General features: G+C 40.5%; 34 non-coding genes across 34 annotated transcripts; 5 read left to right on the top strand and 29 right to left on the bottom strand.

Moving 5' to 3' along the window:
* Nucleotides 1–673: 673 nt before the first annotated feature.
* Nucleotides 674–745, bottom strand: Trnap-ugg (transfer RNA proline (anticodon UGG)). The gene has a single exon. It is a non-coding gene; the product is annotated as a tRNA-Pro (tRNA).
* Nucleotides 746–1,010: 265 nt separating this feature from the next.
* Nucleotides 1,011–1,082, bottom strand: Trnap-ugg (transfer RNA proline (anticodon UGG)). Its single transcript has one exon. It is a non-coding gene; the product is annotated as a tRNA-Pro (tRNA).
* Nucleotides 1,083–1,363: 281 nt separating this feature from the next.
* On the bottom strand, nucleotides 1,364–1,435 carry Trnap-ugg (transfer RNA proline (anticodon UGG)). The gene has a single exon. It is a non-coding gene; the product is annotated as a tRNA-Pro (tRNA).
* A 260-nt stretch (nucleotides 1,436–1,695) lies between these two features.
* Nucleotides 1,696–1,767, bottom strand: Trnap-ugg (transfer RNA proline (anticodon UGG)). Its single transcript has one exon. It is a non-coding gene; the product is annotated as a tRNA-Pro (tRNA).
* A 266-nt stretch (nucleotides 1,768–2,033) lies between these two features.
* Trnap-ugg (transfer RNA proline (anticodon UGG)) lies at nucleotides 2,034–2,105 on the bottom strand. The gene has a single exon. It is a non-coding gene; the product is annotated as a tRNA-Pro (tRNA).
* A 265-nt stretch (nucleotides 2,106–2,370) lies between these two features.
* On the bottom strand, nucleotides 2,371–2,442 carry Trnap-ugg (transfer RNA proline (anticodon UGG)). Its single transcript has one exon. It is a non-coding gene; the product is annotated as a tRNA-Pro (tRNA).
* A 265-nt stretch (nucleotides 2,443–2,707) lies between these two features.
* On the bottom strand, nucleotides 2,708–2,779 carry Trnap-ugg (transfer RNA proline (anticodon UGG)). Its single transcript has one exon. It is a non-coding gene; the product is annotated as a tRNA-Pro (tRNA).
* A 266-nt stretch (nucleotides 2,780–3,045) lies between these two features.
* On the bottom strand, nucleotides 3,046–3,117 carry Trnap-ugg (transfer RNA proline (anticodon UGG)). The gene has a single exon. It is a non-coding gene; the product is annotated as a tRNA-Pro (tRNA).
* Nucleotides 3,118–3,720: 603 nt separating this feature from the next.
* Nucleotides 3,721–3,792, bottom strand: Trnap-ugg (transfer RNA proline (anticodon UGG)). The gene has a single exon. It is a non-coding gene; the product is annotated as a tRNA-Pro (tRNA).
* A 265-nt stretch (nucleotides 3,793–4,057) lies between these two features.
* Nucleotides 4,058–4,129, bottom strand: Trnap-ugg (transfer RNA proline (anticodon UGG)). Its single transcript has one exon. It is a non-coding gene; the product is annotated as a tRNA-Pro (tRNA).
* Nucleotides 4,130–4,395: 266 nt separating this feature from the next.
* On the bottom strand, nucleotides 4,396–4,467 carry Trnap-ugg (transfer RNA proline (anticodon UGG)). The gene has a single exon. It is a non-coding gene; the product is annotated as a tRNA-Pro (tRNA).
* A 903-nt stretch (nucleotides 4,468–5,370) lies between these two features.
* On the bottom strand, nucleotides 5,371–5,442 carry Trnap-ugg (transfer RNA proline (anticodon UGG)). Its single transcript has one exon. It is a non-coding gene; the product is annotated as a tRNA-Pro (tRNA).
* Nucleotides 5,443–5,958: 516 nt separating this feature from the next.
* Trnap-ugg (transfer RNA proline (anticodon UGG)) lies at nucleotides 5,959–6,030 on the bottom strand. Its single transcript has one exon. It is a non-coding gene; the product is annotated as a tRNA-Pro (tRNA).
* Nucleotides 6,031–6,295: 265 nt separating this feature from the next.
* Trnap-ugg (transfer RNA proline (anticodon UGG)) lies at nucleotides 6,296–6,367 on the bottom strand. Its single transcript has one exon. It is a non-coding gene; the product is annotated as a tRNA-Pro (tRNA).
* A 603-nt stretch (nucleotides 6,368–6,970) lies between these two features.
* Nucleotides 6,971–7,042, bottom strand: Trnap-ugg (transfer RNA proline (anticodon UGG)). The gene has a single exon. It is a non-coding gene; the product is annotated as a tRNA-Pro (tRNA).
* A 266-nt stretch (nucleotides 7,043–7,308) lies between these two features.
* On the bottom strand, nucleotides 7,309–7,380 carry Trnap-ugg (transfer RNA proline (anticodon UGG)). Its single transcript has one exon. It is a non-coding gene; the product is annotated as a tRNA-Pro (tRNA).
* Nucleotides 7,381–7,983: 603 nt separating this feature from the next.
* On the bottom strand, nucleotides 7,984–8,055 carry Trnap-ugg (transfer RNA proline (anticodon UGG)). Its single transcript has one exon. It is a non-coding gene; the product is annotated as a tRNA-Pro (tRNA).
* Nucleotides 8,056–8,321: 266 nt separating this feature from the next.
* Nucleotides 8,322–8,393, bottom strand: Trnap-ugg (transfer RNA proline (anticodon UGG)). The gene has a single exon. It is a non-coding gene; the product is annotated as a tRNA-Pro (tRNA).
* A 603-nt stretch (nucleotides 8,394–8,996) lies between these two features.
* On the bottom strand, nucleotides 8,997–9,068 carry Trnap-ugg (transfer RNA proline (anticodon UGG)). The gene has a single exon. It is a non-coding gene; the product is annotated as a tRNA-Pro (tRNA).
* Nucleotides 9,069–9,334: 266 nt separating this feature from the next.
* Nucleotides 9,335–9,406, bottom strand: Trnap-ugg (transfer RNA proline (anticodon UGG)). The gene has a single exon. It is a non-coding gene; the product is annotated as a tRNA-Pro (tRNA).
* Nucleotides 9,407–9,986: 580 nt separating this feature from the next.
* Trnap-ugg (transfer RNA proline (anticodon UGG)) lies at nucleotides 9,987–10,058 on the bottom strand. Its single transcript has one exon. It is a non-coding gene; the product is annotated as a tRNA-Pro (tRNA).
* A 267-nt stretch (nucleotides 10,059–10,325) lies between these two features.
* Nucleotides 10,326–10,397, bottom strand: Trnap-ugg (transfer RNA proline (anticodon UGG)). Its single transcript has one exon. It is a non-coding gene; the product is annotated as a tRNA-Pro (tRNA).
* Nucleotides 10,398–10,663: 266 nt separating this feature from the next.
* Nucleotides 10,664–10,735, bottom strand: Trnap-ugg (transfer RNA proline (anticodon UGG)). Its single transcript has one exon. It is a non-coding gene; the product is annotated as a tRNA-Pro (tRNA).
* A 268-nt stretch (nucleotides 10,736–11,003) lies between these two features.
* On the bottom strand, nucleotides 11,004–11,075 carry Trnap-ugg (transfer RNA proline (anticodon UGG)). Its single transcript has one exon. It is a non-coding gene; the product is annotated as a tRNA-Pro (tRNA).
* Nucleotides 11,076–12,331: 1,256 nt separating this feature from the next.
* Nucleotides 12,332–12,403, bottom strand: Trnap-ugg (transfer RNA proline (anticodon UGG)). The gene has a single exon. It is a non-coding gene; the product is annotated as a tRNA-Pro (tRNA).
* A 1,308-nt stretch (nucleotides 12,404–13,711) lies between these two features.
* Trnap-ugg (transfer RNA proline (anticodon UGG)) lies at nucleotides 13,712–13,783 on the bottom strand. The gene has a single exon. It is a non-coding gene; the product is annotated as a tRNA-Pro (tRNA).
* Nucleotides 13,784–14,233: 450 nt separating this feature from the next.
* Trnap-ugg (transfer RNA proline (anticodon UGG)) lies at nucleotides 14,234–14,305 on the bottom strand. The gene has a single exon. It is a non-coding gene; the product is annotated as a tRNA-Pro (tRNA).
* Nucleotides 14,306–14,545: 240 nt separating this feature from the next.
* On the bottom strand, nucleotides 14,546–14,617 carry Trnap-ugg (transfer RNA proline (anticodon UGG)). The gene has a single exon. It is a non-coding gene; the product is annotated as a tRNA-Pro (tRNA).
* A 2,564-nt stretch (nucleotides 14,618–17,181) lies between these two features.
* Trnap-ugg (transfer RNA proline (anticodon UGG)) lies at nucleotides 17,182–17,253 on the bottom strand. The gene has a single exon. It is a non-coding gene; the product is annotated as a tRNA-Pro (tRNA).
* Nucleotides 17,254–17,782: 529 nt separating this feature from the next.
* Trnap-agg (transfer RNA proline (anticodon AGG)) lies at nucleotides 17,783–17,854 on the top strand. Its single transcript has one exon. It is a non-coding gene; the product is annotated as a tRNA-Pro (tRNA).
* A 283-nt stretch (nucleotides 17,855–18,137) lies between these two features.
* Trnap-agg (transfer RNA proline (anticodon AGG)) lies at nucleotides 18,138–18,209 on the top strand. Its single transcript has one exon. It is a non-coding gene; the product is annotated as a tRNA-Pro (tRNA).
* Nucleotides 18,210–18,844: 635 nt separating this feature from the next.
* Nucleotides 18,845–18,916, top strand: Trnap-agg (transfer RNA proline (anticodon AGG)). Its single transcript has one exon. It is a non-coding gene; the product is annotated as a tRNA-Pro (tRNA).
* A 633-nt stretch (nucleotides 18,917–19,549) lies between these two features.
* Trnap-agg (transfer RNA proline (anticodon AGG)) lies at nucleotides 19,550–19,621 on the top strand. Its single transcript has one exon. It is a non-coding gene; the product is annotated as a tRNA-Pro (tRNA).
* Nucleotides 19,622–19,903: 282 nt separating this feature from the next.
* Trnap-agg (transfer RNA proline (anticodon AGG)) lies at nucleotides 19,904–19,975 on the top strand. The gene has a single exon. It is a non-coding gene; the product is annotated as a tRNA-Pro (tRNA).
* Nucleotides 19,976–26,982: the final 7,007 nt, after the last annotated feature.

The following is a 26,982-nucleotide window of genomic DNA, read 5'->3' as shown; positions in this document are numbered from 1 at the left end:
GCTCCGGGAATTGAACCCGGGACCTCTCGCACCCAAAGCAAGAATCATACCACTAGACCAAGCAGCCACATATATATGAATTATTACTGTAATTACACAAAAAAAACAAGTTGGGGTAAAGTATGATCAAAACTGGTGTATGTGATGGAGACACATGCGACGTAGAGAGATGGAGACACATGCAATAAGAACAAACTTCAAGTACTTGTACACTTTTCTTTAAAGTACTTGATGTTATAAGTACTTGATGTTATTTCCATGGTGGGGAATGTGGAAATTTAGAAATGCGTTGGCAAATGTCAAAATAATTTTCGAACAATGTCAATGGATCAAAATCGCTGGGCTGCTCCGGGAATTGAACCCGGGACCTCTCGCACCCAAAGCGAGAATCATACCACTAGACCAAGCAGTCGCATATATATGAATTATTACTGTAATTACACAAAAAAAACAAGTTGGGGTAAAGTATGATCAAAACTGGTGTATGTGATGGAGACACATGCGACGTAGAGAGATGGAGACACATGCAATAAGAACAAACTTCAAGTACTTGTACACTTTTCTTTAAAGTACTTGATGTTATTTCCATGGTGGGGAATGTGGAAATTTAGACATTTCTGAATTGGCAAATGTCAAAATAATTTTCGAACAATGTCAATGGATCAAAATCGCTGGGCTGCTCCGGGAATTGAACCCGGGACCTCTCGCACCCAAAGCAAGAATCATACCACTAGACCAAGCAGCCGCATATATATGAATTATTACTGTAATTACACAAAAAAAACAAGTTGGGGTAAAGTATGATCAAAACTGGTGTATGTGATGGAGACACATGCGACGTAGAGAGATGGAGACACATGCAATAAGAACAAACTTCAAGTACTTGTACACTTTTCTTTAAAGTACTTGATGTTATTTCCATGGTGGGGAATGTGGAAATTTAGACATTTCTGAATGCATTGGCAAATGTCAAAATAATTTTCGAACAATGTCAATGGATCAAAATCGCTGGGCTGCTCCGGGAATTGAACCCGGGACCTCTCGCACCCAAAGCAAGAATCATACCACTAGACCAAGCAGCCACATATATATGAATTATTACTGTAATTACACAAAAAAAACAAGTTGGGGTAAAGTATGATCAAAACTGGTGTATGTGATGGAGACACATGCGACGTAGAGAGATGGAGACACATGCAATAAGAACAAACTTCAAGTACTTGTACACTTTTCTTTAAAGTACTTGATGTTATAAGTACTTGATGTTATTTCCATGGTGGGGAATGTGGAAATTTAGACATTTCTGAATGCATTGGCAAATGTCAAAATAATTTTCGAACAATGTCAATGGATCAAAATCGCTGGGCTGCTCCGGGAATTGAACCCGGGACCTCTCGCACCCAAAGCGAGAATCATACCACTAGACCAAGCAGCCGCATATATATAAATTATTACTGTAATTACACAAAAAAAACAAGTTGGGGTAAAGTATGATCAAAACTGGTGTATGTGATGGAGACACATGCGACGTAGAGAGATGGAGACACATAAGAACAAACTTCAAGTACTTGTACACTTTTCTTTAAAGTACTTGATGTTATTTCCATAGTGGGGAATGTGGAAATTTAGACATTTCTGAATGCATTGGCAAATGTCAAAATAATTTTCGAACAATGTCAATGGATCAAAATCGCTGGGCTGCTCCGGGAATTGAACCCGGGACCTCTCGCACCCAAAGCGAGAATCATACCACTAGACCAAGCAGCCACATATATATGAATTATTACTGTAATCACACAAAAAAAAAGAAGTTGGGGTAAAGTATGATCAAAACTGGTGTATGTGATGGAGACACATGCGACGTAGAGAGATGGAGACACATGCAATAAGAACAAACTTCAAGTACTTGTACACTTTTCTTTAAAGTACTTGATGTTATTTCCATGGTGGGGAATGTGGAAATTTAGACATTTCTGAATGCATTGGCAAATGTCAAAATAATTTTCGAACAATGTCAATGGATCAAAATCGCTGGGCTGCTCCGGGAATTGAACCCGGGACCTCTCGCACCCAAAGCGAGAATCATACCACTAGACCAAGCAGCCGCATATATATGAATTATTACTGTAATTACACAAAAAAAACAAGTTGGGGTAAAGTATGATCAAAACTGGTGTATGTGATGGAGACACATGCGACGTAGAGAGATGGAGACACATGTAATAAGAACAAACTTCAAGTACTTGTACACTTTTCTTTAAAGTACTTGATGTTATTTCCATGGTGGGGAATGTGGAAATTTAGACATTTCTGAATGCATTGGCAAATGTCAAAATAATTTTCGAACAATGTCAATGGATCAAAATCGCTGGGCTGCTCCGGGAATTGAACCCGGGACCTCTCGCACCCAAAGCGAGAATCATACCACTAGACCAAGCAGCCGCATATATATGAATTATTACTGTAATTACACAAAAAAAACAAGTTGGGGTAAAGTATGATCAAAACTGGTGTATGTGATGGAGACACATGGGACGTAGAGAGATGGAGACACATGCAATAAGAACAAACTTCAAGTACTTGTACACTTTTCTTTAAAGCACTTGATGTTATTTCCATGGTGGGGAATGTGGAAATTTAGACATTTCTGAATGCATTGGCAAATGCCAAAATAATTTTTGAACAATGTCAATGGATCAAAATCGCTAGGCTGCTCCGGGAATTGAACCCGGGACCTCTCGCACCCAAAGCAAGAATCATACCACTAGACCAAGCAGCCACATATATATGAATTATTACTGTAATCACACAAAAAAAAAGAAGTTGGGGTAAAGTATGATCAAAACTGGTGTATGTGATGGAGACACATGCGACGTAGAGAGATGGAGACACATGCAATAAGAGCAAACTTCAAGTACTTGTACACTTTTCTTTAAAGTACTTGATGTTATTTCCATGGTGGGGAATGTGGAAATTTAGACATTTCTGAATGCGTTGGCAAATGTCAAAATAATTTTCGAACAATGTCAATGGATCAAAATCGCTGGGCTGCTCCGGGAATTGAACCCGGGACCTCTCGCACCCAAAGCGAGAATCATACCACTAGACCAAGCAGCCACATATATATGAATTATTACTGTAATCACACAAAAAAAAAGAAGTTGGGGTAAAGTATGATCAAAACTGGTGTATGTGATGGAGACACATGCGACGTAGAGAGATGGAGACACATGCAATAAGAACAAACTTCAAGTACTTGTACACTTTTCTTTAAAGTACTTGATGTTATTTCCATGGTGGGGAATGTGGAAATTTAGACATTTCTGAATGCATTGGCAAATGTCAAAATAATTTTCGAACAATGTCAATGGATCAAAATCGCTGGGCTGCTCCGGGAATTGAACACGGGACCTCTCGCACCCAAAGCGAGAATCATACCACTAGACCAAGCAGCCGCATATATATGAATTATTACTGTAATTACACAAAAAAAACAAGTTGGGGTAAAGTATGATCAAAACTGGTGTATGTGATGGAGACACATGCGACGTAGAGAGATGGAGACACATGCAATAAGAACAAACTTCAAGTACTTGTACACTTTTCTTTAAAGTACTTGATGTTATTTCCATGGTGGGGAATGTGGAAATTTAGACATTTCTGAATGCATTGGCAAATGTCAAAATAATTTTCGAACAATGTCAATGGATCAAAATCGCTGGGCTGCTCCGGGAATTGAACCCGGGACCTCTCGCACCCAAAGCGAGAATCATACCACTAGACCAAGCAGCCGCATATATATGAATTATTACTGTAATTACACAAAAAAAACAAGTTGGGGTAAAGTATGATCAAAACTGGTGTATGTGATGGAGACACATGCGACGTAGAGAGATGGAGACACATGCAATAAGAACAAACTTCAAGTACTTGTACACTTTTCTTTAAAGTACTTGATGTTATTTCCATGGTGGGGAATGTGGAAATTTAGACATTTCTGAATGCATTGGCAAATGCCAAAATAATTTTTGAACAATGTCAATGGATCAAAATCGCTAGGCTGCTCCGGGAATTGAACCCGGGACCTCTCGCACCCAAAGCAAGAATCATACCACTAGACCAAGCAGCCACATATATATGAATTATTACTGTAATCACACAAAAAAAAAGAAGTTGGGGTAAAGTATGATCAAAACTGGTGTATGTGATGGAGACACATGCGACGTAGAGAGATGGAGACACATGCAATAAGAGCAAACTTCAAGTACTTGTACACTTTTCTTTAAAGTACTTGATGTTATTTCCATGGTGGGGAATGTGGAAATTTAGACATTTCTGAATGCGTTGGCAAATGTCAAAATAATTTTCGAACAATGTCAATGGATCAAAATCGCTGGGCTGCTCCGGGAATTGAACCCGGGACCTCTCGCACCCAAAGCGAGAATCATACCACTAGACCAAGCAGCTGCATATATATGAATTATTACTGTAATTACACAAAAAAAACAAGTTGGGGTAAAGTATGATCAAAACTGGTGTATGTGATGGAGACACATGCGACGTAGAGAGATGGAGACACATGCAATAAGAACAAACTTCAAGTACTTGTACACTTTTCTTTAAAGTACTTGATGTTTTTTCCATGGTGGGGAATGTGGAAATTTAGACATTTCTGAATGCGTTGGCAAATGTTAAAATAATTTTCGAATAATGTCAATGGATCAAAATCGCTGGGCTGCTCCGGGAATTGAACCCAGGACCTCTCGCACCCAAAGCGAGAATCATACCACTAGACCAAGCAGCTGCATATATATGAATTATTACTGTAATTACACAAAAAAAACAAGTTGGGGTAAAGTATGATCAAAACTGGTGTATGTGATGAGAGATGGAGACACATGCAATAAGAACAAACTTCAAGTACTTGTACACTTTTCTTTAAAGTACTTGATGTTTTTTCCATGGTGGGGAATGTGGAAATTTAGACATTTCTGAATGCGTTGGCAAATGTTAAAATAATTTTCGAACAATGTCAATGGATCAAAATCTCTGGGCTGCTCCGGGAATTGAATCCGGAACCTCTCGCACCCAAAACGAGAATCATACCACTAGACCAAGCAGCTGCATATATATGAATTATTACTGTAATTACACAAAAAAAACAAGTTGGGGTAAAGTATGATCAAAACTGGTGTATGTGATGAGAGATGGAGACACATGCAATAAGAACAAACTTCAAGTACTTGTAACTTTTCTTTAAAGTACTTGATGTTATTTCCATGGTGGGGGAATGTGGAAATTTAGACATTTCTGAATGCATTGGCAAATGTCAAAATAATTTTCGAACAATGTCAATGGATCAAAATCGCTAGGCTGCTCCGGGAATTGAACCCGGGACCTCTCGCACCCAAAGCAAGAATCATACCACTAGACCAAACAGCCGCATATATATGAATTATTACTGTAATTACACAAAAAAAACAAGTTGGGGTAAAGTATGATCAAAACTAGTGTATGTGATGGAGACACATGCGACGTAATGTGGAAATTTAGACATTTCTGAATGCATTGGCAAATGCCAAAATAATTTTTGAACAATGTCAATGGATCAAAATCGCTGGGTTACTCCGGGAATTGAACCCAGGACCTCTCGCACCCAAAGCAAGAATCATACCACTAGACCAAGCAGCCACATATATATGAATTATTACTGTAATCACACAAAAAAAAAAGAAGTTGGGGTAAAGTATGATCAAAACTGGTGTATGTGATGGAGACACATGCGACGTAGAGAGATGGAGACACATGCAATAAGAACAAACTTCAGGTACTTGTACACTTTTCTTTAAAGTACTTGATGTTATTTCCATGGTGGGGAATGTGGAAATTTAGACATTTCTGAATGCGTTGGCAAATGTCAAAATAATTTTCGAACAATGTCAATGGATCAAAATCGCTGGGCTGCTCCGGGAATTGAACCCGGGACCTCTCGCACCCAAAGCGAGAATCATACCACTAGACCAAGCAGCCGCATATATATGAATTATTACTGTAATTACACAAAAAAAACAAGTTGGGGTAAAGTATGATCAAAACTGGTGTATGTGATGGAGACACATGCGACGTAGAGAGATGGAGACACATGCAATAAGAGCAAACTTCAAGTACTTGTACACTTTTCTTTAAAGTACTTGATGTTATTTCCATGGTGGGGAATGTGGAAATTTAGACATTTCTGAATGCATTGGCAAATGTCAAAATAATTTTCGAACAATGTCAATGGATCAAAATCGCTGGGCTGCTCCGGGAATTGAACCCGGGACCTCTCGCACCCAAAGCGAGAATCATACCACTAGACCAAACAGCCGCATATATATGAATTATTACTGTAATTACACAAAAAAAACAAGTTGGGGTAAAGTATGATCAAAACTGGTGTATGTGATGGAGACACATGCGACGTAGAGAGATGGAGACACATGCAATAAGAACAAACTTCAAGTACTTGTACACTTTTCTTTAAAGTACGTGATGTTATTTCCATGGTGGGGAATGTGGAAATTTAGACATTTCTGAATGCATTGGCAAATGCCAAAATAATTTTTGAACAATGTCAATGGATCAAAATCGCTGGGTTGCTCCGGGAATTGAACCCGGGACCTCTCGCACCCAAAGCAAGAATCATACCACTAGACCAAGCAGCCACATATATATGAATTATTACTGTAATCACACAAAAAAAAAGAAGTTGGGGTAAAGTATGATCAAAACTGGTGTATGTGATGGAGACACATGCGACGTAGAGAGATGGAGACACATGCAATAAGAACAAACTTCAAGTACTTGTACACTTTTCTTTAAAGTACTTGATGTTATTTCCATGGTGGGGAATGTGGAAATTTAGACATTTCTGAATGCGTTGGCAAATGTCAAAATAATTTTCGAACAATGTCAATGGATCAAAATCGCTGGGCTGCTCCGGGAATTGAACCCGGGACCTCTCGCACCCAAAGCGAGAATCATACCACTAGACCAAGCAGCCGCATATATATGAATTATTACTGTAATTACACAAAAAAAACAAGTTGGGGTAAAGTATGATCAAAACTGGTGTATGTGATGGAGACACATGCGACGTAGAGAGATGGAGACACATGCAATAAGAGCAAACTTCAAGTACTTGTACACTTTTCTTTAAAGTACTTGATGTTATTTCCATGGTGGGGGAATGTGGAAATTTAGACATTTCTGAATGCATTGGCAAATGTCAAAATAATTTTCGAACAATGTCAATGGATCAAAATCGCTGGGCTGCTCCGGGAATTGAACCCGGGACCTCTCGCACCCAAAGCGAGAATCATACCACTAGACCAAACAGCCGCATATATATGAATTATTACTGTAATTACACAAAAAAAACAAGTTGGGGTAAAGTATGATCAAAACTGGTGTATGTGATGGAGACACATGCGACGTAGAGAGATGGAGACACATGCAATAAGAACAAACTTCAAGTACTTGTACACTTTTCTTTAAAGTACGTGATGTTATTTCCATGGTGGGGAATGTGGAAATTTAGACATTTCTGAATGCATTGGCAAATGCCAAAATAATTTTTGAACAATGTCAATGGATCAAAATCGCTGGGTTGCTCCAGGAATTGAACCCGGGACCTCTCGCACCCAAAGCAAGAATCATACCACTAGACCAAGCAGCCACATATATATGAATTATTACTGTAATCACACAAAAAAAAAGAAGTTGGGGTAAAGTATGATCAAAACTGGTGTATGTGATGGAGACACATGCGACGTAGAGAGATGGAGACACATGCAATAAGAACAAACTTCAAGTACTTGTACACTTTTCTTTAAAGTACTTGATGTTATTTCCATTGTGGGGAATGTGGAAATTTAGACATTTCTGAATGCATTGGCAAATGTCAAAATAATTTTCGAACAATGTCAATGGATCAAAATCGCTGGGCTGCTCCGGGAATTGAACCCGGGACCTCTCGCACCCAAAACGAGAATCATACCACTAGACCAAGCAGCCACATATATATGAATTATTACTGTAATCACACAAAAAAAAAGAAGTTGGGGTAAAGTATGATCAAAACTGGTGTATGTGATGGAGACACATGCGACGTAGAGAGATGGAGACACATGCAATAAGAACAAACTTCAAGTACTTGTACACTTTTCTTTAAAGTACTTGATGTTATTTCCATGGTGGGGAATGTGGAAATTTAGACATTTCTGAATGCATTGGCAAATGTCAAAATAATTTTCGAACAATGTCAATGGATCAAAATCGCTGGGCTGCTCCGGGAATTGAACCCGGGACCTCTCGCACCCAAAGCGAGAATCATACCACTAGACCAAGCAGCCGCATATATATGAATTATTACTGTAATTACACAAAAAAAACAAGTTGGGGTAAAGTATGATCAAAACTGGTGTATGTGATGGAGACACATGCGACGTAGAGAGATGGAGACACATGCAATAAGAACAAACTTCAAGTACTTGTACACTTTTCTTTAAAGTACTTGATGTTATTTCCATGGTGGGGAATGTGGAAATTTAGACATTTCTGAATGCATTGGCAAATGCCAAAATAATTTTTGAACAATGTCAATGGATCAAAATCGCTGGGTTGCTCCGGGAATTGAACCCGGGACCTCTCGCACCCAAAGCAAGAATCATACCACTAGACCAAGCAGCCACATATATATGAATTATTACTGTAATCACACAAAAAAAAAGAAGTTGGGGTAAAGTATGATCAAAACTGGTGTATGTGATGGAGACACATGCGACGTAGAGAGATGGAGACACATGCAATAAGAACAAACTTCAAGTACTTGTACACTTTTCTTTAAAGTACTTGATGTTATTTCCATTGTGGGGAATGTGGAAATTTAGACATTTCTGAATGCATTGGCAAATGTCAAAATAATTTTCGAACAATGTCAATGGATCAAAATCGCTGGGCTGCTCCGGGAATTGAACCCGGGACCTCTCGCACCCAAAACGAGAATCATACCACTAGACCAAGCAGCCACATATATATGAATTATTACTGTAATCACACAAAAAAAAAGAAGTTGGGGTAAAGTATGATCAAAACTGGTGTATGTGATGGAGACACATGCGACGTAGAGAGATGGAGACACATGCAATAAGAACAAACTTCAAGTACTTGTACACTTTTCTTTAAAGTACTTGATGTTATTTCCATGGTGGGGAATGTGGAAATTTAGACATTTCTGAATGCATTGGCAAATGTCAAAATAATTTTCGAACAATGTCAATGGATCAAAATCGCTGGGCTGCTCCGGGAATTGAACCCGGGACCTCTCGCACCCAAAGCGAGAATCATACCACTAGACCAAGCAGCCGCATATATATGAATTATTACTGTAATTACGCAAAAAAAACAAGTTGGGGTAAAGTATGATCAAAACTGGTGTATGTGATGGAGACACATGCGACGTAGAGAGATGGAGACACATGCAATAAGAACAAACTTCAAGTACTTGTACACTTTTCTTTAAAGTACTTGATGTTATTTCCATGGTGGGGAATGTGGAAATTTAGACATTTCTGAATGCATTGGCAAATGCCAAAATAATTTTTGAACAATGTCAATGGATCAAAATCGCTGGGTTGCTCCGGGAATTGAACCCGGGACCTCTCGCACCCAAAGCAAGAATCATACCACTAGACCAAGCAGCCACATATATATGAAATTATTACTGTAATCACGACAAAAAAAAAGAAGTTGGGGTAAAGTATGATCAAAACTGGTGTATGTGATGGAGACACATGCGACGTAGAGAGATGGAGACACATGCGACGTAGAGAGATGGAGACACATGCGACGTAGAGAGATGGAGACACATGCAATAAGAACAAACTTCAAGTACTTGTACACTTTTCTTCAAAGTACTTGATGTTATTTCCATGGTGGGAATCGCTGGGCTGCTCCGGGAATTGAACCCGGGACCTCTCGCACCCAAAGCGAGAATCATACCACTAGACCAAGCAGCCACATATATATGAATTATTACTGTAATTACACAAAAAAAAACAAGTTGGGGTAAAGTATGATCAAAACTGGTGTATGTGATGGAGACACATGCGACGTAGAGAGATGGAGACACATGCAATAAGACCAAACTTCAAGTACTTGTACACTTTTCTTTAAAGTACTTGATGTTATTTCCATGGTGGGGAATGTGGAAATTTAGGACATTTCTGAATGCATTGGCAAATGCCAAAATAATTTTTGAACAATGTCAATGGATCAAAATCGCTGGGCTGCTCCGGGAATTGAACCCGGGACCTCTCGCACCCAAAGCAAAAATCATACCACTAGACCAAGCAGCCACATATATATGAATTATTACTGTAATCACACAAAAAAAAAGAAGTTGGGGTAAAGTATGATCAAAACTGGTGTATGTGATGGAGACACATGCGACGTAGAGAGATGGAGACGCATGCAATAAGAACAAACTTCAAGTACTTGTACACTTTTCTTTAAAGTACTTGATGTTATTTCCATGGTGGGGAATGTGGAAATTTAGACATTTCTGAATGCATTGGCAAATGCCAAAATAATTTTTGAACAATGTCAATGGATCAAAATCGCTGGGCTGCTCCGGGAATTGAACCCGGGACCTCTCGCACCCAAAGCAAAAATCATACCACTAGACCAAGCAGCCACATATATATGAATTATTACTGTAATCACACAAAAAAAAAGAAGTTGGGGTAAAGTATGATCAAAACTGGTGTATGTGATGGAGACACATGCGACGTAGAGAGATAGAGACACATGCAATAAGGACCAAACTTCAAGTACTTGTACACTTTTCTTTAAAGTACTTGATGTTATTTCCATGGTGGGGAATGTGGAAATTTAGACATTTCTGAATGCATTGGCAAATGCCAAAATAATTTTTTGAACAATGTCAATGGATCAAAATCGCTGGGCTGCTCCGGGAATTGAACCCGGGACCTCTCGCACCCAAAGCAAAAATCATACCACTAGACCAAGCAGCCACATATATATGAATTATTACTGTAATCACACAAAAAAAAGAAGTTGGGGTAAAGTATGATCAAAACTGGTGTATGTGATGGAGACACATGCGACGTAGAGAGATGGAGACACATGCAATAAGACCAAACTTCAAGTACTTGTACACTTTTCTTTAAAGTACTTGATGTTATTTCCATGGTGGGGAATGTGGAAATTTAGACATTTCTGAATGCATTGGCAAATGCCAAAATAATTTTTGAACAATGTCAATGGATCAAAATCGCTGGGCTGCTCCGGGAATTGAACCCGGGACCTCTCGCACCCAAAGCAAAAATCATACCACTAGACCAAGCAGCCACATATATATGAATTATTACTGTAATCACACAAAAAAAAAGAAGTTGGGGTAAAGTATGATCAAAACTGGTGTATGTGATGGAGACACATGCGACGTAGAGAGATGGAGACGCATGCAATAAGAACAAACTTCAAGTACTTGTACACTTTTCTTTAAAGTACTTGATGTTATTTCCATGGTGGGGAATGTGGAAATTTAGACATTTCTGAATGCATTGGCAAATGCCAAAATAATTTTTGAACAATGTCAATGGATCAAAATCGCTGGGCTGCTCCGGGAATTGAACCCGGGACCTCTCGCACCCAAAGCAAAAATCATACCACTAGACCAAGCAGCCACATATATATGAATTATTACTGTAATCACACAAAAAAAAAAGAAGTTGGGGTAAAAGTATGATCAAAACTGGTGTATGTGATGGAGACACATGCGACGTAGAGAGATGGAGACACATGCAATAAGACCAAACTTCAAGTACTTGTACACTTTTCTTTAAAGTACTTGATGTTATTTCCATGGTGGGGAATGTGGAAATTTAGACATTTCTGAATGCATTGGCAAATGCCAAAATAATTTTTGAACAATGTCAATGGATCAAAATCGCTGGGCTGCTCCGGGAATTGAACCCGGGACCTCTCGCACCCAAAGCAAAAATCATACCACTAGACCAAGCAGCCACATATATATGAATTATTACTGTAATCACACAAAAAAAAAGAAGTTGGGGTAAAGTATGATCAAAACTGGTGTATGTGATGGAGACACATGCGACGTAGAGAGATGGAGACACATGCGACGTAGAGAGATGGAGACACATGCGATGTAGAGAGATGGAGACACATGCAATAAGAACAAACTTCAAGTACTTGTACTCTTTTCTTTAAAGTACTTGATGTTATTTCCATGGTGGGAATCGCTGGGCTGCTCCGGGAATTGAACCCGGGACCTCTCGCACCCAAAGCGAGAATCATACCACTAGACCAAGCAGCCACATATATATGAATTATTACTGTAATTACACAAAAAAAAACAAGTTGGGGTAAAGTATGATCAAAACTGGTGTATGTGATGGAGACACATGCGACGTAGAGAGATGGAGACACATGCAATAAGACAAAACTTCAAGTACTTGTACACTTTTCTTTAAAGTACTTGATGTTATTTCCATGGTGGGGAATGTGGAAATTTAGACATTTCTGAATGCATTGGCAAATGCCAAAATAATTTTTGAACAATGTCAATGGATCAAAATCGCTGGGCTGCTCCGGGAATTGAACCCGGGACCTCTCGCACCCAAAGCAAAAATCATACCACTAGACCAAGCAGCCACATATATATGAATTATTACTGTAATCACACAAAAAAAAAGAAGTTGGGGTAAAGTATGATCAAAACTGGTGTATGTGATGGAGACACATGCGACGTAGAGAGATGGAGACGCATGCAATAAGAACAAACTTCAAGTACTTGTACACTTTTCTTTAAAGTACTTGATGTTATTTCCATGGTGGGGGAATGTGGAAATTTAGACATTTCTGAATGCATTGGCAAATGCCAAAATAATTTTTGAACAATGTCAATGGATCAAAATCGCTGGGCTGCTCCGGGAATTGAACCCGGGACCTCTCGCACCCAAAGCAAAAAATCATACCACTAGACCAAGCAGCCACATATATATGAATTATTACTGTAATCACACAAAAAAAAAGAAGTTGGGTAAAGTATGATCAAAACTGGTGTATGTGATGGAGACACATGCGACGTAGAGAAATGGAGACACATGCAATAAGACCAAACTTCAAGTACTTGTACACTTTTCTTTAAAGTACTTGATGTTATTTCCATGGTGGGGAATGTGGAAATTTAGACATTTCTGAATGCATTGGCAAATGCCAAAATAATTTTTGAACAATGTCAATGGATCAAAATCGCTGGGCTGCTCCGGGAATTGAACCCGGGACCCTCTCGCACCCAAAGCAAAAATCATACCACTAGACCAAGCAGCCACATATATATGAATTATTACTGTAATCACACAAAAAAAAAGAAGTTGGGGGTAAAGTATGATCAAAACTGGTGTATGTGATGGAGACACATGCGACGTAGAGAGATGGAGACACATGCGACGTAGAGAGATGGAGACACATGCGACGTAGAGAGATGGAGACACATGCGACGTAGAGAGATGGAGACACATGCGACGTAGAGAGATGGAGACACATGCAATAAGACCAAACTTCAAGTACTTGTACACTTTTCTTTAAAGTACTTGATGTTATTTCCATGGTGGGAATCGCTGGGCTGCTCCGGGAATTGAACCCGGGACCTCTCGCACCCAAAGCGAGAATCATACCACTAGACCAAGCAGCCACATATATATGAATTATTACTGTAATTACACAAAAAAAAACAAGTTGGGGTAAAGTATGATCAAAACTGGTGTATGTGATGGAGACACATGCGACGTAGAGAGATGGAGACACATGCAATAAGAAATAAGAACAAACTTCAAGTACTTGTACACTTTTCTTTAAAGTACTTGATGTTATTTCCATAGTGGGGAATGAGAATTACTGTAATTACACAAAAAAAAACAAGTTGGGGTAAAGTATGATCAAAACTGGTGTATGTGATGGAGACACATGCGACGTAGAGAGATGGAGACACATGCAATAAGAACAAACTTCAAGTACTTGTACACTTTTCTTTAAAGTACTTGATGTTATTTCCATGGTGGGGAATGTGGAAATTTAGACATTTCTGAATGCATTGGCAAATGTCAAAATAATTTTCGAACAATGTCAATGGATCAAAATCGCTGGGCTACTCCGGGAATTGAACCCGGGACCTCTCGCACCCAAAGCGAGAATCATACCACTAGACCAAGCAGCCACATATTTATGAATTATTACTGTAATTACACAAAAAAAACAAGTTGGGGTAAAGTATGATCAAAACTGGTGTATGTGATGGAGACACATGCGACGTAGAGAGATGGAGACACATGCAACGTAGAGAGAGGGAGACACATGCGACGTAGAGAGATGGAGACACATGCAATAAGAACAAACTTCAAGTACTTGTACACTTTTCTTTAAAGTACTTGATGTTATTTCCATGGTGGGAATCGCTGGGCTGCTCCGGGAATTGAACCCGGGACCTCTCGCACCCAAAGCGAGAATCATACCACTAGACCAAGCAGCCACATATATATGAATTATTACTGTAATTACACAAAAAAAAACAAGTTGGGGTAAAGTATGATCAAAACTGGTGTATGTGATGGAGACACATGCGACGTAGAGAGATGGAGACACATGCAATAAGAAATAAGAACAAACTTCAAGTACTTGTACACTTTTCTTTAAAGTACTTGATGTTATTTCCATAGTGGGGAATGAGAATTACTGTAATTACACAAAAAAAACAAGTTGGGGTAAAGTATGATCAAAACTGGTGTATGTGATGGAGACACATGCGACGTAGAGAGATGGAGACACATGCAATAAGAACAAACTTCAAGTACTTGTACACTTTTCTTTAAAGTACTTGATGTTATTTCCATGGTGGGGAATGTGGAAATTTAGACATTTCTGAATGCATTGGCAAATGTCAAAATAATTTTCGAAACAATGTCAATGGATCAAAATCGCCGGGCTGCTCCGGGAATTGAACCCGGGACCTCTCGCACCCAAAGCAAAAATCATACCACTAGACCAAGCAGCCACATATATATGAATTATTACTGTAATCACACAAAAAAAAGAAGTTGGGGTAAAGTATGATCAAAACTGGTGTATGTGATGGAGACACATGCAACGTAGAGAGATGGAGACACATGCGACGTAGAGAGATGGAGACACATGCGACGTAGAGAGATGGAGACACATGCGACGTAGAGAGATGGAGACACATGCGACGTAGAGAGATGGAGACACATGCAATAAGAACAAACTTCAAGTACTTGTACACTTTTCTTTAAAGTACTTGATGTTATTTCCATGGTGGGAATCGCTGGGCTACTCCGGGGAATTGAACCCGGGACCTCTCGCACCCAAAGCGAGAATCATACCACTAGACCAAGCAGCCACATATATATGAATTATTACTGTAATTACACAAAAAAAACAAGTTGGGGTAAAGTATGATCAAAACTGGTGTATGTGATGGAGACACATGCGACGTAGAGAGATGGAGACACATGCAATAAGACCAAACTTCAAGTACTTGTACACTTTTCTTTAAAGTACTTGATGTTATTTCCATGGTGGGGAATGTGGAAATTTAGACATTTCTGAATGCATTGGCAAATGCCAAAAATAATTTTTGAACAATGTCAATGGATCAAAATCGCTGGGCTGCTCCGGGAATTGAACCCGGGACCTCTCGCACCCAAAGCAAAAATCATACCACTAGACCAAGCAGGCCACATATATATGAATTATTACTGTAATCACACAAAAAAAAAAGAAGTTTTGGGGTAAAGTATGATCAAAACTGGTGTATGTGATGGAGACACATGCGACGTAGAGAGATGGAGACGCATGCAATAAGAACAAACTTCAAGTACTTGTACACTTTTCTTTAAAGTACTTGATGTTATTTCCATGGTGGGGAATGTGGAAATTTAGACATTTCTGAATGCATTGGCAAATGCCAAAATAATTTTTGAACAATGTCAATGGATCAAAATCGCTGGGGCTGCTCCAGGAATTGAACCCGGGACCTCTCGCACCCAAAGCAAAAATCATACCACTAGACCAAGCAGCCACATATATATGAATTATTACTGTAATCACACAAAAAAAAAGAAGTTGGGGTAAAGTATGATCAAAACTGGTGTATGTGATGGAGACACATGCGACGTAGAGAGATGGAGACACATGCAATAAGACCAAACTTCAAGTACTTGTACACTTTTCTTTAAAGTACTTGATGTTATTTCCATGGTGGGGCAATGTGGAAATTTAGACATTTCTGAATGCATTGGCAAATGCCAAAATAATTTTTGAACAATGTCAATGGATCAAAATCGCTGGGCTGCTCCGGGAATTGAACCCGGGACCCTCTCGCACCCAAAGCAAAAATCATACCACTAGACCAAGCAGCCACATATATATGAATTATTACTGTAATCACACAAAAAAAAAGAAGTTGGGGTAAAGTATGATCAAAACTGGTGTATGTGATGGAGACACATGCGACGTAGAGAGATGGAGACACATGCGACATAGAGAGATGGAGACACATGCGACGTAGAGAGATGGAGACGCATGCAATAAGAACAAACTTCAAGTACTTGTACACTTTTCTTTAAAGTACTTGATGTTATTTCCATGGTGGGGAATGTGGAAATTTAGACATTTCTGAATGCATTGGCAAATGTCAAAATAATTTTTGAACAATGTTATGGATCAAAATCGCTGGGCTGCTCCAATAATTGATTGAACCCGGGACTTCTCGCACCCAAGCGAGAATCATACCACTAGACCAAGCAACCGCATATATATGAATTATTACTGTAATTACACAAAAAAAAAAGAAGTTGGGGTAAAGTATGATCAAAACTGGTGTATGTGATGGAGACACATGCGACGTAGAGAGATGGAGACGCATGCAATAAGAACAAACTTCAGTACTTGTACACTTTTCTTTAAAGTACTTGATGTTATTTCCATGGTGGGGAATGTGGAAATTTAGACATTTCTGAATGCATTGGGCAAATGTCAAAATAATTTTCGAACAATGTCAATGGATCAAAATCGCTGGGGCTGCTCCGGGAATTGAACCCGGGACCTCTCGCACCCAAAGCGAGAATCATACCACTAGACCAAGCAGCCACATATATATGAATTATTACTGTAATTACACAAAAAAAACAAGTTGGGGTAAAGTATGATCAAAACTGGTGTAATGTGATGGAGACACATGCGACGTAGAGAGATGGAGACACATGCAATAAGAAATAAGAACAAACTTCAAGTACTTGTACACTTTTCTTTAAAGTAACTTGATGTTATTTCCATAGTGGGGAATGAGAATTACTGTAATTACACAAAAAAAACAAGTTGGGGTAAAGTATGATCAAAACTGGTGTATGTGATGGAGACACATGCGACGTAAAGAGATTGAGACACATGCAATAAGAACAAACTTCAGGAAATGTCTAAATTTCCTCATTCCATGGAAATAACATCTATTCTTTATTACATTATAAAGAAAAGTGTACAAGTACTTGTTTTTGTTGCATGCGTCTCCATCTCTTTACGACGCATGTGTCTCCATCACATACATCAGTTTTTGATAATACTAAGGCTTTACCTCAACTTGTTTTTTTTGTGTGATTACAGTAATAATTCATATATATGTGGCTGCTTGGTCTAGTGGTATGATTCTCGCTTAGGATGCGAGAGGTCCCGGGTTCAATTCCCGGAGCAGCCCAGTGATTTTAATCTATTGACATTGTTCAAAAATTATTTTGGACCTTTGATGAACACCAATTGCGTTCGGAAATGTCTAAATTTCCTCATTCCCTACCATGGAAATAACATCTATTCTTTATTACACGATAAAGAAAAGTGTACAAGTACTTGTTTTTTGTTGCATGCGTCTCCATCTCTTTACGACGCATGTGTCTCCATCACATACATCAGTTTTGATAATACTAAGGCTTTACCTCAACTTGTTTTTTTTGTGTGATTACAGTAATAATTCATATATATGCGGCTGCTTGGTCTAGTGGTATGATTCTCGCTTAGGATGCGAGAGGTCCCGGGTTCAATTCCCGGAGCAGCCCAGTGATTTTAATCTATTGACATTGTTCAAAAATTATTTTGACCTTTGATGAACACCAATGCGTTCGGAAATGTCTAAATTTCCTCATTCCCTACCATGGAAATAACATCTATTCTTTATTACACGATAAAGAAAAGTGTACAAGTACTTGTTTTTGTTGCATGCGTCTCCATCTCTTTACGACGCATGTGTCTCCATCACATACATCAGTTTTGATAATACTAAAGGCTTTACCTCAACTTGTTTTTTTTGTGTGATTACAGTAATAATTCATATATATGCGGCTGCTTGGTCTAGTGGTATGATTCTCGCTTAGGGTGCGAGAGGTCCCCGGGTTCAATTCCCGGAGCAGCCCAGTGATTTTAATCTCTTGACATTGTTCAAAAATTATTTTGACCTTTGATGAACACCAATGCGTTCGGAAATGTCTAAATTTCCTCATTCCCTACCATGGAAATAACATCTATTCTTTATTACATTATAAAGAAAAGTGTACAAGTACTTGTTTTTGTTGCATGCGTCTCCATCTCTTTACGACGCATGTGTCTCCATCACATACATCAGTTTTGATAATACTAAGGCTTTACCTCAACTTGTTTTTTTTTATGTGATTACAGTAATAATTCATATATATGTGGCTGCTTGGTCTAGTGGTATGATTCTCGCTTAGGGTGCGAGAGGTCCCGGGTTCAATTCCCGGAGCAGCCCAGTGATTTTAATCTATTGACATTCTTCAAAAATTATTTTGACCTTTGATGAACACCAATGCATTCAGAAATGTCTAAATTTCCTCATTCCCCACCATGGAAATAACATCTATTCTTTATTACATTATAAAGAAAAGTGTACAAGTACTTGTTTTTGTTGCATGCGTCTCCATCTCTTTACGACGCATGTGTCTCCATCACATACATCAGTTTTGATAATACTAAGGCTTTACCTCAACTTGTTTTTTTTGTGTGATTACAGTAATAATTCATATATATGCGGCTGCTTGGTCTAGTGGTATGATTCTCGCTTAGGGTGCGAGAGGTCCTGGGTTCAATTCCTGGAGCAGCTCAGTGATTTTAATCTATTGACATTGTTCAAAAATTATTTTGACCTTTGATGAACACCAATGCGTTCGGAAATGTCTAAATTTCCTCATTCCCCACCATGGAAATAACATCTATTCTTTATTACATTATAAAGAAAAGTGTACAAGTACTTGTTTTTGTTGCATGCGTCTCCATCTCTTTACGACGCATGTGTCTCCATCACATACATCAGTTTTGATAATACTAAGGCTTTACCTCAACTTGTTTTTTTTTGTGTGATTACAGTAATAATTCATATATATGCGGCTGCTTAGTCTAGTGGTATGATTCTCGCTTAGGGTGCGAGAGGTCCCGGGTTCAATTCCCGGAGCAGCCCAGTGATTTTAATCTATTGACATTGTTCAAAAATTATTTTGACCTTTGATGAACACCAATGCGTTCGGAAATGTCTAAATTTCCTCATTCCCTACCATGGAAATAACATCTATTCTTTATTACATTATAAAGAAAAGTGTACAAGTACTTGTTTTTGTTGCATGCGTCTCCATCTCTTTACGACGCATGTGTCTCCATCACATGCATCAGTTTTGATAATACTAAGGCTTTACCTCAACTTGTTTTTTTTTTATGTGATTACAGTAATAATTCATATATATACGGCTGCTTGGTCTAGTGGTATGATTCTCGCTTAGGGTGCGAGAGGTCCCGGGTTCAATTCCCGGAGCAGCCCAGTGATTTTAATCTATTGACATTGTTCAAAAATTATTTTGACCTTTGATGAACACCAATGCATTCAGAAATGTCTAAATTTCCTCATTCCCCACCATGGAAATAACATCTATTCTTCATTACATTATAAAGAGAAGTGTACAAGTACTTGTTTTTGTTGCATGCGTCTCCATCTCTTTACGTCGCATGTGTCTCCATCACATACACCAGTTTTGATAATACTAAGGCTTTACCTCAACTTGTTTTTTTTTGTGTGATTACAGTAATAATTCATATATATGCAGCTGCTTGGTCTAGTGGTATGATTCTCGCTTAGGGTGCGAGAGGTCCCGGGTTCAATTCCCAGAGCAGCCCAGTGATTTTAATCTATTGACATTGTTCAAAAATTATTTTGACCTTTGATGAACACCAATGCGTTCGGAAATGTCTAAATTTCCTCATTCCCTACCATGGAAATAACATCTATTGATGGGTTTTTGAGACTTTGTTCTACGAGACACAGACTTAAGAAAACCAGGAAAAGAAATCAAGCATGCTATCCTCTTGTCTCCCGCCCTAGGAGTACCACCACGCTTGGCAGTGCAATTGTTGTCTGAGCTCGCTAACCTGTAAGCTTTTGATACCTTCTCAACCTCGGAGTCTACGGTTCTTTTTCTCCCCTTGTTAGAATGACGACCTCTTTCTTCTCCGTTTTTACGTGCTTTCTGTCTACGCTGCTCACGCTAGACATCCATGACCCTAATTTTCTGGGTATGTTGTTTATCCTACTTCTTTGTGGGTATATCGTATACTTCACGCATCATTTCATTATCAGATGCCTAAAGTATCCTGCGTTCGTGGTCTTAATGATTTTGACCGGCTTTTTTATCTACGTTTCCATAGTTCAGTGTGTTTTTCCCTGGCTTTTCCCCATGGTTTCCTACTTTGCTAACTCTTCATCCATGTGGGTAACGGTATCCACGCTCTCTGCTGCTGGTACTTACGTGTTGAACTCCGGATTTTGCTGGACTTGCACCATTCTTTCCGTTCGCAACAATGATCACCATTCCCATGCTTTGGGCCGCGAATCTTATTAGTGGTCCGGTGAAGCGGAACCCAAGCTGTGGGAATCGTACGGTGTCCTCCTCCGCTATCAACGTTGTTTCAATTGAAGATGCTACCAAACTAATTCGTGCTGCAATTGAACCATTCGCCAACTTTGCAACTTCTGCAACCAGTCCAGCACCGTCTCCCGCCAATCCAGCTGAGGATCTACAAAAAGTTGTTCAGGAAATCCGCGCACTACTTGTCCCCCTAGAAACTCTAGTTCTTTCTATCGCCAATACCGTTGTTGAAGCTCCTACAGCCACCTATATTGCGATGGCTATGGAAAACCTCGCCGACAAACTTGACCATCTCACCACTGTTGAAGACACAGTTGTTACTCCTTCTATGCCTTCTCCCACCCCGCCAACTCCAGTTTCCACGACGCCAACATGCTCTGACACCATGCTGACACCCCGGCGATCAGAAGTTCATCCCAACATCACATGCGCCAACCAGTTCGCTCCCCTTGCTGAAGATGGCCCAGAAGACTGCAACTATGACGATCTTACTATTGAACAGAGCGCGAACGCGAAATTCACAACGGTGCGACGAACCCCTACTTCAAAAGCTCGAAAAGTAACCATCAACCTTGCGTCTCGTGACCCAAATTGTCCGAAGCTGAACTACTTGACAAACTCCGCAAACGGGAAGCAGAACGCAAGCAAGCCCGAAGCGCCCCTGAATTCCTGACAGACGAAGAAAAGGAAATGTCGATGGATCAATTACATCGAAAATGGAAAGTTGAACGTCAACGACGCATGGAAACCCGTGAGATGCTGCGAACTTCCGATTTTGAGCCATTGGGTGAACTCTCCGAAGAACAGAAGCTACTTCCCCGCCGTGACGTCCAACGACTCGTCAGCAACAGAAAAAGTGAAGTTTGGGCACAATCCATGCGTTCCAGGGGTATTGAAGTTTTTGAATGTGAGGTGTGTCATCAATTGTATACGGAATTAAAAGGAAAGCACCAATGCATCGCAACTCGTTGGCAAACAGACGGATCCACGCCAGCTACTACGAAAGGCTTAGTCGTTACACAATCACAAGGTGGTCTACGATTACGAACAGCTGCAATTACAGATGAAGCCAAAGTATTAGCCGATTACGAACATCTACGACGCGCCAAAGAGGAAATAGAAGCTCGACATCGTCTGTTACAGTCCCCTACGCCTGCAGAACCCACAACGCCCGCAACTTCCGATATTCCAATGACCAACTTGGCGCATTCCTCTACCCAACGGCGAATATTTCGTGCCCATTCTTTCGACTGTTAACCTGATACATACATTCCATTATAATTCGCAAAGCGCTGACTACCCTTCTTCTACGTGTTTTTCGTTGTCTACGTCCATTCCTTCCTCGTTTTTCAGCAATTCTTCGTGTGATGATTTTGTCCATAAGCTCCAATTCATTGAATTTCTCAATCGTTCATCCTCGTTTCTTGCTCTCGTTGATTCTGGATCACAATTAAATATTATCTCTTATGTCCTTCTTCCCTTCCTTACATATGAATCCTGCTGTTCACCCATTCGGGCGTTGCATGGGGTTGGTGGCAAAGCTAACGACGTGGCTAAATGGATCGACTTACCTGTGACGTTGTCTAATTCTGTAACTGTGTCGGTAAAATGTGCGGTAGTAACTGATCTTCCATGTATTGCGTTATTTGGTCTTCCATTTTTGAGTCAACTTGGTGCTGTCCATGACATTCCTAATCGTGTTTTGAATACAATCTACGGGCCCATTGTCCTTCGCACTCCACCGTCTGTCGATCCTCCAGCTTCCAACTCTGCTTTCGCTACTTCGCCCTCCGTGACCCTCGATTTTTCAGATTCGCCATTGAATGAAGCTCAACGTCAAGAAGTCCGCGATCTGCTAAGCGAGTACGACGGCCTTTGGAGGGGCGAGCAGCGTGGAAAGGCCGCTGAACTCGAACATAGGGTTCGTCTAACAACCGATCGACCTGTTGTCGTCCGCCCGCGTCCAATTACTGAGGAACAGAAGAAAGTTGTTGATGCGGAAGTACAGAAAATGTTAGATCAGAAAGTTATCCGCCCAAGTTGTTCACCATATGCTTCCGAAGTTGTGTTAGTACCAAAGAAGACAGGAGACTGGCGCTTTTGCATTGACTTCCGGGCGCTCAACAAAGTGACAATCAAAGATCGTTATCCACTCCCTCGCATCCAAGACTTGATCCACGCCATCAAAGGGTCCAAATACTTTGTTGCACTTGACTTACGAGCAGGGTATTGGCAAATACCAATGGAGGAAAGATCGATTAAATACACGGCATTTCGGTGCTTCAAAGGCTTGTATGAGTTCATTTGTATGCCCTTTGGGTTGACTAACGCCCCTGCAACCTTTCAGCGGATGGTTGACTTTTTGTTTGGCGACTTATGGTTTTCTGGGGTCCTCGCATATATTGATGATATTCTGGTTCATTCCCATTCCTTTCAACAGACGATGCAACTTCTACGAACAGTTTTTGAGCGTCTACGTGCCACGGGGTTGACTTTGAATCTCCCGAAAAGTGTGTTTTTTCCTAGAAAGCTGAAGTATCTTGGTCAACTGATTGTAGAGGGACAGCTTGTTCCTGATCCAAAGAAAGTTGAAGCCCTCAGCCGTATCCAGTCGCCAACGAATCTCAATGATGTCAGAAGTCTTTTAGGTTTCCTTGGGTTCTATCATGCCTTTATCCCCCGTTATGCAGATATTATGACCCCGGTATTTGAGTTATTACGCAGTCAGAAGAACACGAAAAGAAACAATAAGCTAACTGAAGTCGAATGGACAAGCGAACACGAACGAGCAGTTGAAGAAGCGATTTCGAGATTGGCAAATTCGGTTCTTGAAATTCCACTTGATTCAGATGAGTTCATGGTGGAAACTGACGCATCTGAGAAAGCGATTGGAGCTGCATTACACGTAAAGCATGAGGATGTGTGGAAACCTGTGGAATTCTATTCGAAGACATTGTCCACGATTCAGAAGAACTGGCCTGCGAGAGAACGTGAAGCTTACGCAATCGTTGCAGCACTACAAAAGTTTGATCATTACTTACGGGGCCGCACATTCGTTGTGCACACGGATCATGAAAGTCTAAGATGGATGCTAGATTGTCCAAAAGGAAAGATTGCACGGTGGGCAAGCGCATTGGCTGAATACGATATGCAAATCTATCACAAAAGTGGCAAAGAACTCGTGCACATCGACTTCTTATCACGATTCTTGGATCAAGAAGACGACGGAACACTACGCGATAGAATGTGCTTTTTCACGTCAACAGAACCGATCCCTGAACTACAAGACATTATCAACGCGCAGAAACAAGAACCAACTCCAACGACTCTAGGATTCTCACGCAAAAACAATATCATCTATTACCACGGACTCATCTACGTTCCCCCAAGCTTCAGAACCAAGGTTATCGCTTCTTGCCATTCCATAGCTCCCTTCCATCATCCAGGTATCAAGAAAACCACTTCTACCATCAATAGGACGTTCAATTGGCCAAATTTGCGGAAAGATGTAACACTTTACCTGCAATCGTGTCTATTTTGTCGTCGCAACAGGTCAGGAGCGGAACGAGTGCAAGGACTATTTCGGACTCATCCAATACCGGGTGCTTTCGACAGCATTTATATGGATTTCTGGCAATGTTCGTATAACGATAAATCATATGTCATCCTTACATTGATTGACCAGCATACTAAATGGGTCGAATGTGTGATTCTCAATAACAAAACAGCTACAACGGTTGCAACAGCTCTCCTGCATTCTTGGGTTTATCGATTTGGTGTCCCCAACAAGTTAGTGTCCGATCAAGATCCATCCTTTTGCAACACAGTCCTGACAAGGCTCTCCGCACAACTAGGAATAACGCGGATCACTTCCACAGTGTATCATCCCGAGGGTAACGCCCCAATCGAATCGTTTCATCGAACTTTGAATCAAGGTCTACGATTTTTTGATCAAAAAAATGTTCCGCTACAAGAAGCACTTGACTTGGTTCTGTTTGGCTATCGTTCAACAATTCACAGCACAACAGGGCACTCCCCCAGCTATCTCACCTATGGAGTTGACCCTCGACTGCCCAACGACAATGACTGGCGAATGGAATCAACCCCTCTCAACAGTGAAAGATTGAAGTTTCTCTCGCTTCTTAGGTTAGATGTCCAGTTGCAGGCACAAGAACTATTGCATCGTCAAAATCAGCGCAAGAATGAAGCACGTCAACCAACAACATTCGAAGAAGGTCAACTCATCCTCTGCCGTGCGATTCCACTTGATCAAATGAAGCACAAAAACGCCTTTTACAAAGTTTCGCCCCGTTGGACTCTCCCTTATCGGGTTGTTCGAGTTCTCCCTACCCTGAAAACAGCTATTGCAAAGTCGCTCCTCACGAATGATCTTCGACAGGTCCACATACAGGATGCCCAATTCATTTTGCCCCCACAAGGTTTAGCGCAAGAGAAAGAATGGCTGAACTTGGTGCAGAAAGAAGTTTCTAATATGTATGATCCGCAGAAATGCCGGGAAGTAATCGAAGAGTTCTTTGAAGCTCTGTCTACGCCACAGCAACTGTCAGACGAGCCCACTAGGAAGCGTCGTCGGATTCCAAAGTCTGGAGGGGCCCTGATGGGTTTTTGAGACTTTGTTCTACGAGACACAGACTTAAGAAGCATGCTATCCTCTTGTCTCCCGCCCTAGGAGCACCACCACACTTGGCAGTGCAATTATTGTCTGAGCTCGCTAATTCGTAAGCTTTTGATACTTTCTCAACCTTGGGATCTACGGTTCTTTTCCCATTTGTTAGAATGACGACCTCCTTCTTCTCCGTTTTTACATGCTTTTTGTCTACGCTGCTCACGCTAGACATCCATGACCCTAACTTTCTGGGTATGTTGTTTATCCTCCTTCTTTGTGGTTATATTCTCTACTTCACGCATCATTTCATTCTCAGATGCCTGAAGTATCCTGCATTCGTGGGCTTAATTATTTTGACCGGCTTTTTTATCTACGTTTCCATCGTTCAGTGTGTTTTTCCCTGGCTTTTCCCCATGGTTTCCTACTTTGCCAACTCTTCATCCATGTGGGTAACGGTATCCACGCTCTCTGCTGCTGGTACTTACGTGTTGAACTCCGGAGTTTGCTGGACTTGCACCATTCTTCCGTTCGCAACAATGATCACCATTCCCACGCTTTGGGCCGCGAATCTTATTACGTAGCGTACGGCGAACAGGATGGCCTGATGATTCCGTCTTTTTCCATGATTTCGACTTCTTTCTTGATAATTTCAACCTGTTCGGCGGAGAAACGACGAGGGCGTTCGACAATCGGGCGCGTTGAGGAGAGTTCAATGACATGTGGTAGGACTTTGCACTTGCTTGGTCGCATGGAGGCCCAGATGTCGTGAAATTCCAAGAGAAGGGGTGAGAGTTGATCGACGATTTCAGGATATTCGAGAGCCTGTAATGCTTCATCCACTCGTTGTTGGAGCTCTTGTCTTTCTTCGGCGGTGAGTGTGTTGATTGTAGATGACGAAGATATGAGAAGAGACTGGAGTTGCGATTTGAGTTGCACTGGGCCGTGGCGATTGACAAGGTAATTCTCTGAAAAATTGGCAACAAAATTAGTGGCAACAAAGAATGGGAGACCGAGAATAAATTGCCAGGGAAGATGATTGACTACGGCGAAGGTAAGATCGACAGATTGACTATTGGAAAGGGAAAAAGAAGAAGAGCCCCAATGGAGAATATCCATTGTGGAGCCCGTGCAACCAGATAGCGTCGAGGAAGGTTGATTATGGATTCTGTATGGAATCTGTGAAGCAATTTCGAAGGACATAACATTAACGGCGGCACCGGAATCAACGAGGCACAATATCGATATGGAATTTATGAAAAGATCAACAAAACGAAGGGA

The sequence above is a fragment of the Condylostylus longicornis genome, unplaced genomic scaffold (assembly GCF_029603195.1).
Source record: "Condylostylus longicornis isolate FDR11 unplaced genomic scaffold, ASM2960319v2 ptg000581l, whole genome shotgun sequence".
Taxonomy (NCBI): Eukaryota; Metazoa; Arthropoda; class Insecta; order Diptera; family Dolichopodidae; genus Condylostylus; species Condylostylus longicornis.
This window is presented reverse-complemented; position numbering and strand designations above follow the sequence as displayed.